General features: G+C 35.5%; 1 protein-coding gene across 2 annotated transcripts in view; it reads right to left on the bottom strand.

The window, feature by feature from the left end:
• FBXL17 (F-box and leucine rich repeat protein 17) overlaps positions 1-12,587 on the bottom strand; it is a 271,157-nt gene that overhangs the window by 165,121 nt on the left and 93,449 nt on the right. The gene's annotated exons all lie outside the window — the stretch shown is intronic.

The following is a 12,587-nucleotide window of genomic DNA, read 5'->3' as shown; positions in this document are numbered from 1 at the left end:
GGAAAAATAAAACCAACTTAAACACTACACATTCCTTTAACTTCTAAAAAGTTCATGTTTTATCTTGATATATGTTACAGTACAGTATGTCCATTGTCTTGAGTACTTGGAGCAGTACTTGAAGAGACCAATCTATCCACAGCTGTTTAAAAAAATAAAAATTAAATTCCAATTTCAATGTTTTCTGATTGGTATGCTAGTACGAAATGGCTACAACAGTGAAAATTCAAACTCTAATTTTGAACTCCTTTTTACAAAAACTGTGGTTTTCACATTGCTTCATCTTATTTATTTCATAAAACTCATAGATATTCAAATTAATAGATATATGAATATATCACCATTTAGACCAGGACTAATCAGGAAACATCTCTGCAAACTTCATTCAGCAAATATTTGACAGTATTGACTACTGGGATTCATTCATCATACAGAAGAACAATTAGTCAAAGCTATGTTACAAGCAAAAATAAAAGTTTATGCGCTACTAAAAATTCTTTTGAAATGCGTATTTCACAATTTGATCTAAAGTGTTTAAGCACATTCTTAACAGCCCTCAATTCTGTGGTAAGATTTTTTCAAAACATGACTATGTTTTAATTAGAAAATTAAATCTGTCAGGGACAGCAAAGAAAAATGTTTATTACAGCATTCCATTATAGTAATCTATAGGAACGACAATAAAGAAAGCATCTTTTAGAAGAGAATTACACAGGAAACTCCTCATAGTAGAGACCTTTATCTTTTTGCTTAGACCACATGTTTAGAACAATTGTTTAGCATCACAGGTAAGGAGATATATGAGCAAGATATTACTAGAAAACCTAATTTTTACTTTTATTTCAATTCTCTTCTTTTGAATTCTGAATGCCAAATGCAAAACCAAAACAAACCTAAACCAACGTTATTTTTCTTGGAAGTTTATATAGTTTTAAAATAGAACAGATTTTTGTGGTTTTATGCTGAATTGAGGGTTGAATACAGCCTGAACTTTCTGAGATACTCTAGCTATTATTGAAATCAAGAGCATCCATTACAGTCAGCTCCAAGCTACAATAATTATTGGCAGATCTGTTGCTACTATCATCAAAAAGAGACCAGAGACAGGCAGGAAAGCAGTCCAAATGGAGACTACTGAGCACAACTTAGTTATACAGAATGTATTTTCTTTTTTCTCCAGTTGCCCCAGGAGAATCTACTATCATTTAAAATTCCTGACACAGTCTCCCAGGCTAAAAGACAATTAATGGATGCAAGCCCGAGCATGCACTTTTAATTTTTGCCCTGCTGAAATGCTACAGAATGGCACAAATTTTCTAAGCTAAATTCAGCTGGCTAATAACTGTTATGTCTGAAAGTAGACATGGGACCACAGTTTGCAATACAGATTAAAGAAACGCTTCCTTTAAGTAAGTGTACCAAATGGATATGTATTTTATATATGCATGAAATATATATCACATATGCAAGGAAAGGCATTCTCTCAATACAACCTACATGTGCCAAAATTTAAAGGAAGACTTTAAAAGAAATCAAAGCCATTACATACAGACATGTAAAAAAGAAACTGCTGAAAACTGGCAGCCAAAAGAAATACATAGCTGGGAAGAAAATAGAGCTATACAAGGTAAGACCTTCTGCTTTAAGTAATTTATTCACAGTAGGCAAGTATTTTCAGTGTCTGAAAAGACTGAATAAATATTTGAATGCCGTATGACAGACCTTTCTTAGGAATATTTTATACACTTTTCAGCCTAACAACAAATTGTTATGTGTTGTTGATAAAAAGCTCCCAAGCATCACAGAAAAGCAACTTATGTAATAGATAGGTATTTAGACTTCATAAGTAAAATTCACCTGAATCAATTCGATATGGACATAAATATTTCAAGAGTGGGTATCTTCTCAGTGACAAAAAATTAAGTTTGTTAGATTCTAAGTCGATTAATGTATGATTTATAAACACGCTGAAAAATGTTGGAATGAATGTATTTTATATACCAAGCACAGAATTAATTAATGACTATAAAAGGCCTTTTGTCTCCTGTTAATACTGTGCAAATCAAATGTATCTCCCGAATTTACTCTTCCAATCCAGTATGGCTGATTTTTTTTTTCCCTTTTATATCAGCTCATGCTTGATTTTAGAGATTGAAATAAATTGTGCAACTTCAGTAGCATTGAAAAGGACTTTCAAGGAGCTTAGAAACATGAATTGGCAGAACTGCAGAACTCCTAATAAAGTTAAGCAAATAGCAGTATGTATCTGGAAAGAATCAGAGGTAGGCAGAACAATTTATAGACAATCTACTATACACATCTGTGAATTTGAAATTCAGTTTTATAAGTTAATTCCCATGGTTCAACAGTAGATGGAGAACAAAAATTAACCTTTGGGTTCTGTTCTGTTCTGCACTGGGCAGGATCCACAAGCAGCTGATGAGTCTTTCTGGCAGCCAGGCTTTATAGACTCTGCATCCAGTCTCAGGTTTTGAAACAAACGGTTTAGCATCACTAACTCTTGGTAAAGTCTGACTGAAAAGTACTGTGGCTCCAGCAAAAAAAATACTAGTGATATGTTACTCCTCAAGCAATAAATTATAGTAAATCAGACTTAGAAATTTGCCTAGGTGTGACTCTTAAGATTTCCCTAAGTCTTCCTTAAATCTTAAGACTTCCCTAAATAGGAAGCATTCATTCATTTAAGCCCTTTAGCAGATCTACTCATACGCAAAAATCTGTTATAATCCATCCAGAATATATTATATATGTATGTGTACATTTGCATACAAAAAATGAAATAAAAAGGTAAAAGCATAAATTTCAAGATACATTCTTTTTGAAAGAAAAGTAGCAAAATATAAATAAAATCATTTTGAAACTGTAACTACACCAATCTCAAATAACAAGTGTAAGGTGTACTTTAACACACAAATTTTTTTGTGTGAAACCAGATGTATCATGTATGGCTTGTTATTCTGCTGACTACTATAAAATGTTCATTTAAAGTACATTAATTTTTCTAGAATGAAATTAAAGTATTAATCATTAATGACATGTCATTTGTATTTGTGAAGACTATTTTTCTAAAAGTGAAAAGAAGACCAATCTTGTTATTTTACTATTCACAGACTTTAAAAAGATTTCCAGTAGGTTAATATTTCATTGCAGCTTGCCTCTATGCTATCCCTGTAGGAAAATTAAGTAAGAAGTCAGGAAAACACCACTGGCAGTGTTTTGCCTCCAGACAGTCCTTTTGTTTAGGAGTATTTTACATTTACTAGAGATCTAGATACTTCATTGAAACACCTCTACTAATGACAAGCTGGCAGGTGTTGGTAAATCTGGCTAGCTACAGCATGTCAAGAGGTTACAGGATCTCTTTTCTCAATGGAAAGAGAAGTACTACTGTACAGAACTAGGCAGACCCAAGAAAGCAAAGGTGGCTCTTTCCCTGTGTGAAACTAAGCAGTTAAGCACAGAGCAGATTTTAATCAGAAAAAAAATATCATTTCAAAGTCAATAACCACCTACAAAAATGTTCTAAGGTAATTGTGGAGACCTTGAAAGGCACTCCCAGTTAGAAAGACAGGAGAAACCTCTCAGTTATCCTCTTCTATTCTATCAGGTCAAGACAACCCTTGTTCTGTTCCTTAGGACAGCCCCCTGCCCTCTCTCTGTCTGTCAGCCTTTTGGTCACTCCCACCCTGGTTCCCTGTTGGCCCCCATGCCCTAACCACACCCTTGAAAAAGCCCCATGTACCTAACACAAATCCCAAACCAACGCCTTTACCTCTGAACTCCGGGACTGTGCTCACGAGTAGCTGAAATAAACATCTCTGTGAAACCTTCGCAAGGCTCTTCCTGCTTCTTTACCTGCTTCACCTCAACAAAAACCTCGACCACAACAGGTAATTGAGAAAAAACACAAAAATTTGAAATACAAAGCACTAAGTACAGGTAAACTAGTTTTATTTTAACTTGAATAAAACTTTTCCTTTGGAAACAAGACAAAAAGTCCTGTTTGCTCTCTCTCATGTTCATGAGGAGGTGTTGGCAAGGACGGGGGGATGACAAATACAGAAAACAACCATTGTCTTTGGAAATAAAGTTTTTGATACTGTGCTGCAAGGGAGCAGACTGCAAACCTCAGTCTGGAGTGACTGGAACTCGGCAAATTTGTTTCTATGCACAGTATTTGGAATTGCTCTTAACTCTCTGACTACCACAGACTCACAACTATCTGCTAAATGCCTCAGACTAGATAAATTAGACTTTATCAGATAAAGTCTGAAAGGTAGGGAAAATTAAGGCAAGAAATAAAACAGTAGGAGGAGGTAATTGGTACTAGGAAGGCTTGGAAAGAATGAGGGCAAGACACAAATTTTTTCCATTCTTCACTATAAGCAGTAACATCAGTAATGATGCTGATATCAATGTATCTCTTTAGGACTTCCTTGACCAATACATTTTCCAGAGTCAGGAGATAATGATCTGTCCAAACATGTCATGACAAACTGAAAAATCAGAAGCAAGCAAGGAAGATGGCTGCTATGGTGAACCTCACTTCATCCATCTCCATCTGTCTTAACTACCAAAACACAAACTAACAGAAAAGGTTAGTATGAGTCTCAGAATGGGTATGTTTGGAAGAGGCCTGGTAGGCACCTAGAATCCTTGTTGCTAAGGAGGAAGACTCCACAGCTCCTCTGAGCAACTTGTGCCAGTGGTCAGTCACCATCATAGTGAAGAAATGTTTTCTGATGTTCAGAGAGAACCTCCTGAGTTTCCCTGTTTGTCCACCACCTGTCACTGGAAAGAGCCTGTCTCTGTTCTCCTTGCCCCCTTGTTTCATGTGTTTATGCACACTGAGCCTTCTGTTCTCCAGGCTGAACAGCCCCAGTTTCTCTCAGCCTGCCCTCACAGGACAGCTGCTCAAGTCTCTTCATCTTATTTGTGGTCCTTTGCAAGACTCTATCCACACTCAAGTACGTCCATGTCTTTCTTATACTGGGAAGCCAAGAAATGGACATATCACTCCCAGTATACCAGAATGACAGAAATCACAGAAATTATTTCACAGAAGTTATAACTGAGATATAAATGCTTTTGACAGTGAAAGATTCAGGCTACATTTAATGACTGGGCAAGATTTTTCCTGTCTTTTCTGTCTGTATAGAACTGTGAGGCCTGGCAACACTGCCCCTCTGAAAGTTAGCTGGACAAGCTGGCTAAGTCCTAGCTCCCTTCAGACACATGGAGGTGAATATCTGCCAGTTTCTTCTCTACTTCATGAGACTAAAAACTAGATGCATGGACTGAAGGAAGTCTCAGACCACTTCACCATGGTTCTGAAAAACAGCAAATCACAATCACAAGGTATGAACAGAAGTCAGTAAGATTTCAAGCAGAGAGACATAGTTTTAGCCTTTTAAAACTTTTCTTCTTTGTGTTGCTCATTCGTTTTTCCCTGACTATACCCTGTAGGCATCACCGTGATCACCACTTTAAGTTACTGCTTATTTTCCTCATTACATAATTACTGCACTTTCAGAACTACCAAGTTATTCACTCTGTCAGCTCAACTTCCACTTCATCACTATCTTCCTCTTCAAGCTGACTACAACTTCTCAAAGGGTACATTAAATTACTTTGTCCTTTACAAGTCGGTACCTATTTCTTAATCTTGAATACTAAACACAAAATACCCCTACATTAACCATTACAGAAAATTCAGAATATACCAGCCTCCTTTGTTTTTAACAAAAGAAAAGCAGGGATCACTGAGGGACCTGATCAGGATTGAAGATAATGCAGTATCTGATACATTTCCATTTTATATGATTGCATGATCCCCCCATAAGATGAGTTTATGCTCATGAACACATATACTAAGAGAAAAAAACACCAAATAATTGCATTTTTTTTTCATTTTAAGCTTAGAACCCAAGCAGCAGGAAACAGCCTAAAGTGAATTTAGAACATTCCTTTCAAATGGTATTTGTACTGGATATACTGACAGGCTCTAAACAATAAAGTCAGTGCAGTAAATCATTGGGACACCCATTCCTTTTTCTCTCATCTTTTCAAGTACTGTGTCTATTCTGACTGCATGGTGAATTATAGGTTGCAACCTTAGAATACAACAGTAATTGCAATAAAGACTACATCTTCTTTTCTGAGCCTTGGCAGGTTGGATTTTTAAAAATTTTCTGTACTGCTTTAAATTACAACACTGGAAGTATTTTATCTGTACAGAAATGATATATATACACAAAGCCTTTCAGTTTTCATGATGCACTGAGGAATCAGATTTATAACACACTGTCATTTCCATGCCTTCAGGGAGCATTGCACTTTCTTAATTTCTATAAGGAATGTCATACAGAAAATCATCAAGCCACATTTTGTGTCAAGTCTGCCATTTTTAATTATTAGCAACTAAGTTTAAGAAATTTCTCCTTTGGTTTAACAACTGCATACCTGTCTTGCAGAGGTTTTTTTATGCCACAACTCATAAAATTGTTTAGGCTGATGCTAGTCCCTTGCACTAAATTATTAACTAATCACAGGAGATATTTATCATCTCAAGTCTTTTACATGAGAATTGTCAGACTTAATCACCCTCCTCATATTTTCACTATTTACAGACCATCATTTATCATACATTTCAGCAGTGTGACAACAGCGGACTATTTTCCCCATTTTTCAAGTATGCTAAGACAGATAAAAGCATGGCAATCATGACAAGAGCTTGAAAGTTTTACTCTCTCTGATAGCATCCATTTCGACCAAAAAGTGGTCCCTAAAAAATTATTAATTTTAATACCAGTTTTATCTCAGTTATAGAGATAAGCAGAATTAAGTAGGCTAAAGCCACAATAAGTGGAAAGTTACACTTAATTATATAAAATGCATTCTGATTTTTATCATTGGGTAAACTCTGCAGAGAGTACAAGAGTGATCTGTTCCAATCAAATGCTTGTAAAAATTCATTTCTTTGATAACAATGCTGAAGAAACAGTTTCCAGAAGCCTTCATAATGTGGATTCGGGGTACATTAATAGAAGCTGAAAGGATGGCCAACACTGGTAAGATTGGTGATTCCTGGGGTAACCGCTGAGATATGTGTGCAATCATACCCCACATTTTTCTTCCACCACAACGATGAGTATGAAACATTTAAAACAAAGATACCCAGAATGACACGAATATACAGCCCCTGCTTGATTCTGGAGGAAGTTCATCCTGTACTCTTGGGCATGAAAGGGGCCATTCTCACACAGTACTGCACAACAAGAACAAAAACTAAATTATGTAAGATATCACTTCACTGAATTAAGTTGTAAGTGACAACTCCCAAGTCTACTAAAGGAAACATGCAGCATAAGTGCTACCTCGCTGTTCACGGAATCACAGAAACTGAGCTGTGGGGGATCCATGCTTGGAGCAACCTGCTCTTTATGAAGAAAAAGCCCACACTGGAGAAGTCCTTGAAGAATTGCAAGCCATGGTACACATACACTGTTTGTGCAGGAGAATATGGAAGTGTGGGATGGGGTGGTAAGGATACCTTAAATGCCTGCCTGCTGAGTACCCAGCCACTTCAGCACGACTGTGGAAGAAAATAAGACGAAAAAGTCCTGTAGGTCAAGGTAAGGATTAGGAGATCACTTGCCACCTATGCAAAACAGACTTGGTTTGGAGAAACTGATCTAGTTGCCAATACACAGAGCAGGATAATGAGAAATAAGAACAAATTTTAAAATACTTCAGCGGCCATTTTTTGCTGGGCGAAGTTTAGTCCCAACTCCTTTCTCTCTTCTCCCAGAGGGGGTAATGGGAATGTGGGTTGCAGTCATCTCACAATACTTTCCTCTGTTGCTCCTTTCTTCTCATGCTCTTCCCCTGCTCCTATGTGGGTGTCTCATTTCACTTTATCCCACTACTCTGGAGTAATCACAAAGGTTAGGTTTTTTCTTTCTTTTTTTCATAATCATTTAAAAAATACAAGACACAGAATTTGAAGTTGATAAAGAAAACTGCCTTGCTTAGGTGTATTCTTTGTCCAACTTCTATGCTTTGTTTTGAATTTAAAAAGAAACTTGACAGCCTCAAATAATTTCACAAAACATCTGAAGGGTGAAGTAAATTTTCCTATAAATTTAATTTAAAAGTATGACATTAAAAAGAGTCAGTAACTTTAAAAGTAAAATTGATTTATGTTACATTATTTCAGTTTTTACTGAGTTCAAGTTTTTAATGTAGCTGACTAAACATCTAATATATATGCAGAGTAGTCAAAGGAGATCATCTTTCAGATAACTTGGAATAGGTGAAATTAAATAAGAATTAAGAAATGTTAGTATTCATCTAGAATGATTAATGACAAATATTGTATTAAAGTACTGTTATTTTCTAGAAGACTTTACTATATCCACAAGTCCAGATTATACAAAATTACAGGAAAAAGTACCAATGTTCTTGAAGTACATTGCAACTTCAGTCCCATCTAAGGTGATGAATATTAAGATGCTATATTAGCATTGCAGTCATCACAGTTAAAATGGACATTATTGATTAGAAAAAACATAGGAAAGATGAAAGCCTTGAATTTTTTATTTAGAAGCAATTTCATTACAATAATTTCCGCATCAAATATGCAGAGACTTTTAATTTCAGAAGGATAAAACCTTTTTCCTTATTTTCCAGAAAATAATTCTAATGTTCACTAATCTTGCATTTTATTAAAAATATACTGTAAGAACTGAGCTATTGTTGTGATGCTCATGTCTGCTTATGAAACTTTGGGGCATGCCCATACACCAGCAGCTCAGGGACTAAACACAGTGAGCTAATCTCCCACTGAGATAATCTTCAGCACTGCATCCTCTACCCACAATGTATCCAGGTCTGTCAGATGCTCCCAATGCTGATTACACGGGTTTACATGGACTCACGCTAGGCAGTCAACATAAAATTTTGAACACTTCTCTAATATAGGGAAGAACACATTAACAATTTACTCTACTAAGTAACAACATGGAAACCCCACTATGCTCTGTGCCAACAACTATGATACCCAGGCCCGAGAAACTGGCAGTGCATTAATGACCCAATCAAATAAAGCAGATTGAGACTCTCTGAAGGTGAATTCTCCTTTCTCCTGACTCTGAGGCCGAACAAATAGTTTGATTTTCAGGCTTATGGTCTATTACCATGTTCCAACTGAATTTCTTTTGTATATTGACTTCCTGACTACTCTCCTTGTGAAATGTCCATATTTTCAAGTTCCTCTGTCTTGGACTCCAATCCTCACCAACAAATCTTAATCATTACAGTATGGGTAGACATTACACTGCCTACTCTGGTTTATCCATAGTGGATTTCCATGGAAGCACAAAAGAAGAAAGAGCAATTTTGTGAGAAATGGAATAATGAGACTACATCCAAGTTTTCCATCTGTGCTAACAGCTCAAGGAGGAGCACATTAATACCCCTCTTTTTCCTGCATCACTAATCAAAAGTGTAGTGATAGTAAGTGATATCAACACAAGGTCAGTAAGCAAAATTCTCACTGTTTTACTGTGCCATGGAGATATTGCATATCAGCCTTCAAGTCACAACCATAACTTGCTGTCGATTATGTCCAGACGCTCTGCAAATCTTAGCACCTCCTATCAAAGTCATCTACAAGGTATGTAATAAATTACGCGAAAAAATACAGTTCTTTTGAGATATTATTACAGGAACATGTGGTACCACCTACAGAGGAAGAACCGAAGTTCATAAATGGTTGGAAAAATATTGTCCTTTGACTGCAAAATCAATCAATAATTTTGTATTGCAAGTGGAATCTTATCTTGGGTTACTGGCAGTGCCATTGCACAAAAAAGTCACACTGCACCTGCAAACAAAGTTCTTTTTCTGCATTATTCCTTTCTTTCTCAGAAGAAACATAGATACAGTAGGGGCTAGCAAAAAACTTTTATGCAATATTACACAAATATAAGGAAATATTTTAGTAAGAAAACACCTGAAGCAAGCAGAAATAGTCTTAAGATTTCACAGTCTCTTCATAGCTTTTAAATGTCTGTCCCTAGGTGAATTGTGTAACACAGATGTTGAAGTGAATTGCAACTCTCAGTCCACAGTGATGAGATTCACCAAAAAGTTAAGACTGTCTGCTGTTTTCTTCCTGATCATTATGGATATAATAAAATAGCAGATGTTCCTCAAACCATTAAAAAACTCACACACCCCTGAAAACTCGGCCAGCACATCTTTTCTGAATCCTCCATAAGACTTATTTCTAGATGTTCTATTTTTACTTCATCAATTGAAATTCAGAAGAACAAGGAGAGTGACCATAAAAACAACTTCAAGGTGATAAGGTTACTGAAAGAAGCTTCAGAGTATATTATTCACCTCACCATGTACAAAGAACTCAATCCTTTCCAATTGCAAAGACTTGATGTAATCTACTCATGATGCATATGAAAAGAATTTGCAAGCTTAGTTTTGTTCATATTTGAAAGAAGTAGAATCATTTCTACAACAAACTTAACCAATCTGAAAAATAGTATATGAAGCTTTTGAGTGAGCTGTAATACTTACAAAAGAAATCATTGCATTAGATTCCTTCAAAAGGCGTTTTATGATCTTTCTTAACTCACAACTTCTAGAAACCTTTTTTACAAGTCATCCGAAGACCTCCTTTTCCTTAATTTTAAAATAATGTCAGGAGTACCTCGACTGAACTTATTTTTTGCCTTAGGTAAAAGTAAATAATTTTTAAATTGCCTCACATACACTTTTTTTGATGCATATGTCCAAAATAAAAAAGAGCTCTAATCAAAACACAGAAATAACAGTCTTCATCAATTCTTGCATATGCAGAAGAATCACAGCAGCAAAAATCTCAGCAAGTGCCTGCCAAGCAAAGCTCTTACTCTCTGAAAATTTCAGTTACTTAAGAAGAAATGTAATGATCACAGGATTAACTCTAACACCATGTCACAAGTAAGAAAGGACTGTAAGTGTTCTAGAGTTACACTTATGGAAAAAATTTTAATGGATTTCTAGAAACAATCATGAAACTGAAAAGGAAGTTTTAAAACCAGTGACTTATTTCTGCCAAGCAATAATCAACTGCCTTTAAGAGCTACTTAGCTCTTGTAAGTTGTACATAAAACTTCCTAGTTTTCTTTCACACTCAATATTATGCACAAAGAAATGGAGCAAAACAGTTTTCCAAGGCTTTAAAGAAGTCCCAGCACTCAGAACTCTGAAGTGAGCAAAACACTATCCTATTAAGTTTGAAAAGATCTGGAATACAAGTCCTGTGTAGCTGGATCTCACAAGTAAACCTGCTTGATAATGGGGTGGGGAATGGGGGAAAGGTGGAACTAATCTTTATTTTAAGACCAGCAATCAGGAAAAACATTGGACTTTCCAGATGCACTGGAAAGGCACAGAATCTCCTCTGACATTGTCTCTGACTAGGAGCCACACAGTGGCATAAAATAACAACAAAAAAAAAGGTTAAGCTTAAATAGTTAATAAACTAATTTACTTAGCTTAAACTAATTTGCATTTTAACCCAAACACCTGAACAGTCCTGTGAGCTTCCAAAGGCTCACTTGTATTCTCAGAACGAGTACACTCAAAATACTCTGCTAAGCTGGTGTTTATTTCAACTAAAGTCCTGCAGTTGTATCATGTTCCTTTTAGATAATTTTACATTATTCTCAATTGTTTTCAGGAAGTGTAGAGCAAACAACTCTATTCAGTTCAGACTACTGTGTGGAGTTTCATGACACTTCTAAAATAAGACAAATATCTGAATTGCCAAATAACTGCTTATGAATAAGATTTACGGGCATTAATTATTTTCTAAATTATCTTTTTTTTTTTTAAAACTAGAAAATAATTCAAATTGCCAAACTTTAATTGTATAGTAAGTACTAACAAGTATGATTAGAAAAAAAAACATGAAATGGAAGACCTTAAGAAACAAAAATAAACAACTAAAAATTGCATACACAAGCAGATTATCTTTCATTGCTGGAAAAGGCTTCCTTTTGTAGGATTCACAATTCTTATAAGTCATATTCTGTGTGAAGTTTTACAATAATATAATACAGTAAAATAATACAGTAATATGCGTGGAATTAAAATATATACTTATTACTATAGTAATTCTAATAAAGGATTTTCAAGAACAGTTTGACAGCAGTTCAGATCAAACTTAGCAGACTGCCGTATCAAAACATTCGAGTAGATGGATATATGTTTCTGAGCACTTTAAGTAAAACCTGAAAACGGCCTGGTTTTTTAATTTGCATTTTTATTCTTATCATTTTTTCTAGCTTCTCCTAGAATTTTCCAGTTACCTGATTCCACATGTGAAAATAAGGCCCTGTAGACAGAAAAATCTGAGGCAACTAAATGCTTTTGAAATCAATGAAGTTGCATCAAAGGCCTGACCTAAACAACAAATCCAAAAGACTGTCATAAGGGCTAAAAAGTGTTATGGCAAAAGTTACTGGTACTTCCTATTGAACACTGCAATTTTATTACTTTTA

This window comes from Sturnus vulgaris, chromosome Z, assembly GCF_052056855.1.
Source record: "Sturnus vulgaris isolate bStuVul1 chromosome Z, bStuVul1.hap1, whole genome shotgun sequence".
In the NCBI taxonomy this organism is placed as follows: domain Eukaryota; kingdom Metazoa; phylum Chordata; class Aves; order Passeriformes; family Sturnidae; genus Sturnus; species Sturnus vulgaris.
The sequence above is the reverse complement of the archived record's forward strand: the minus strand, read 5'-3'. Positions and strand labels throughout refer to the sequence as shown.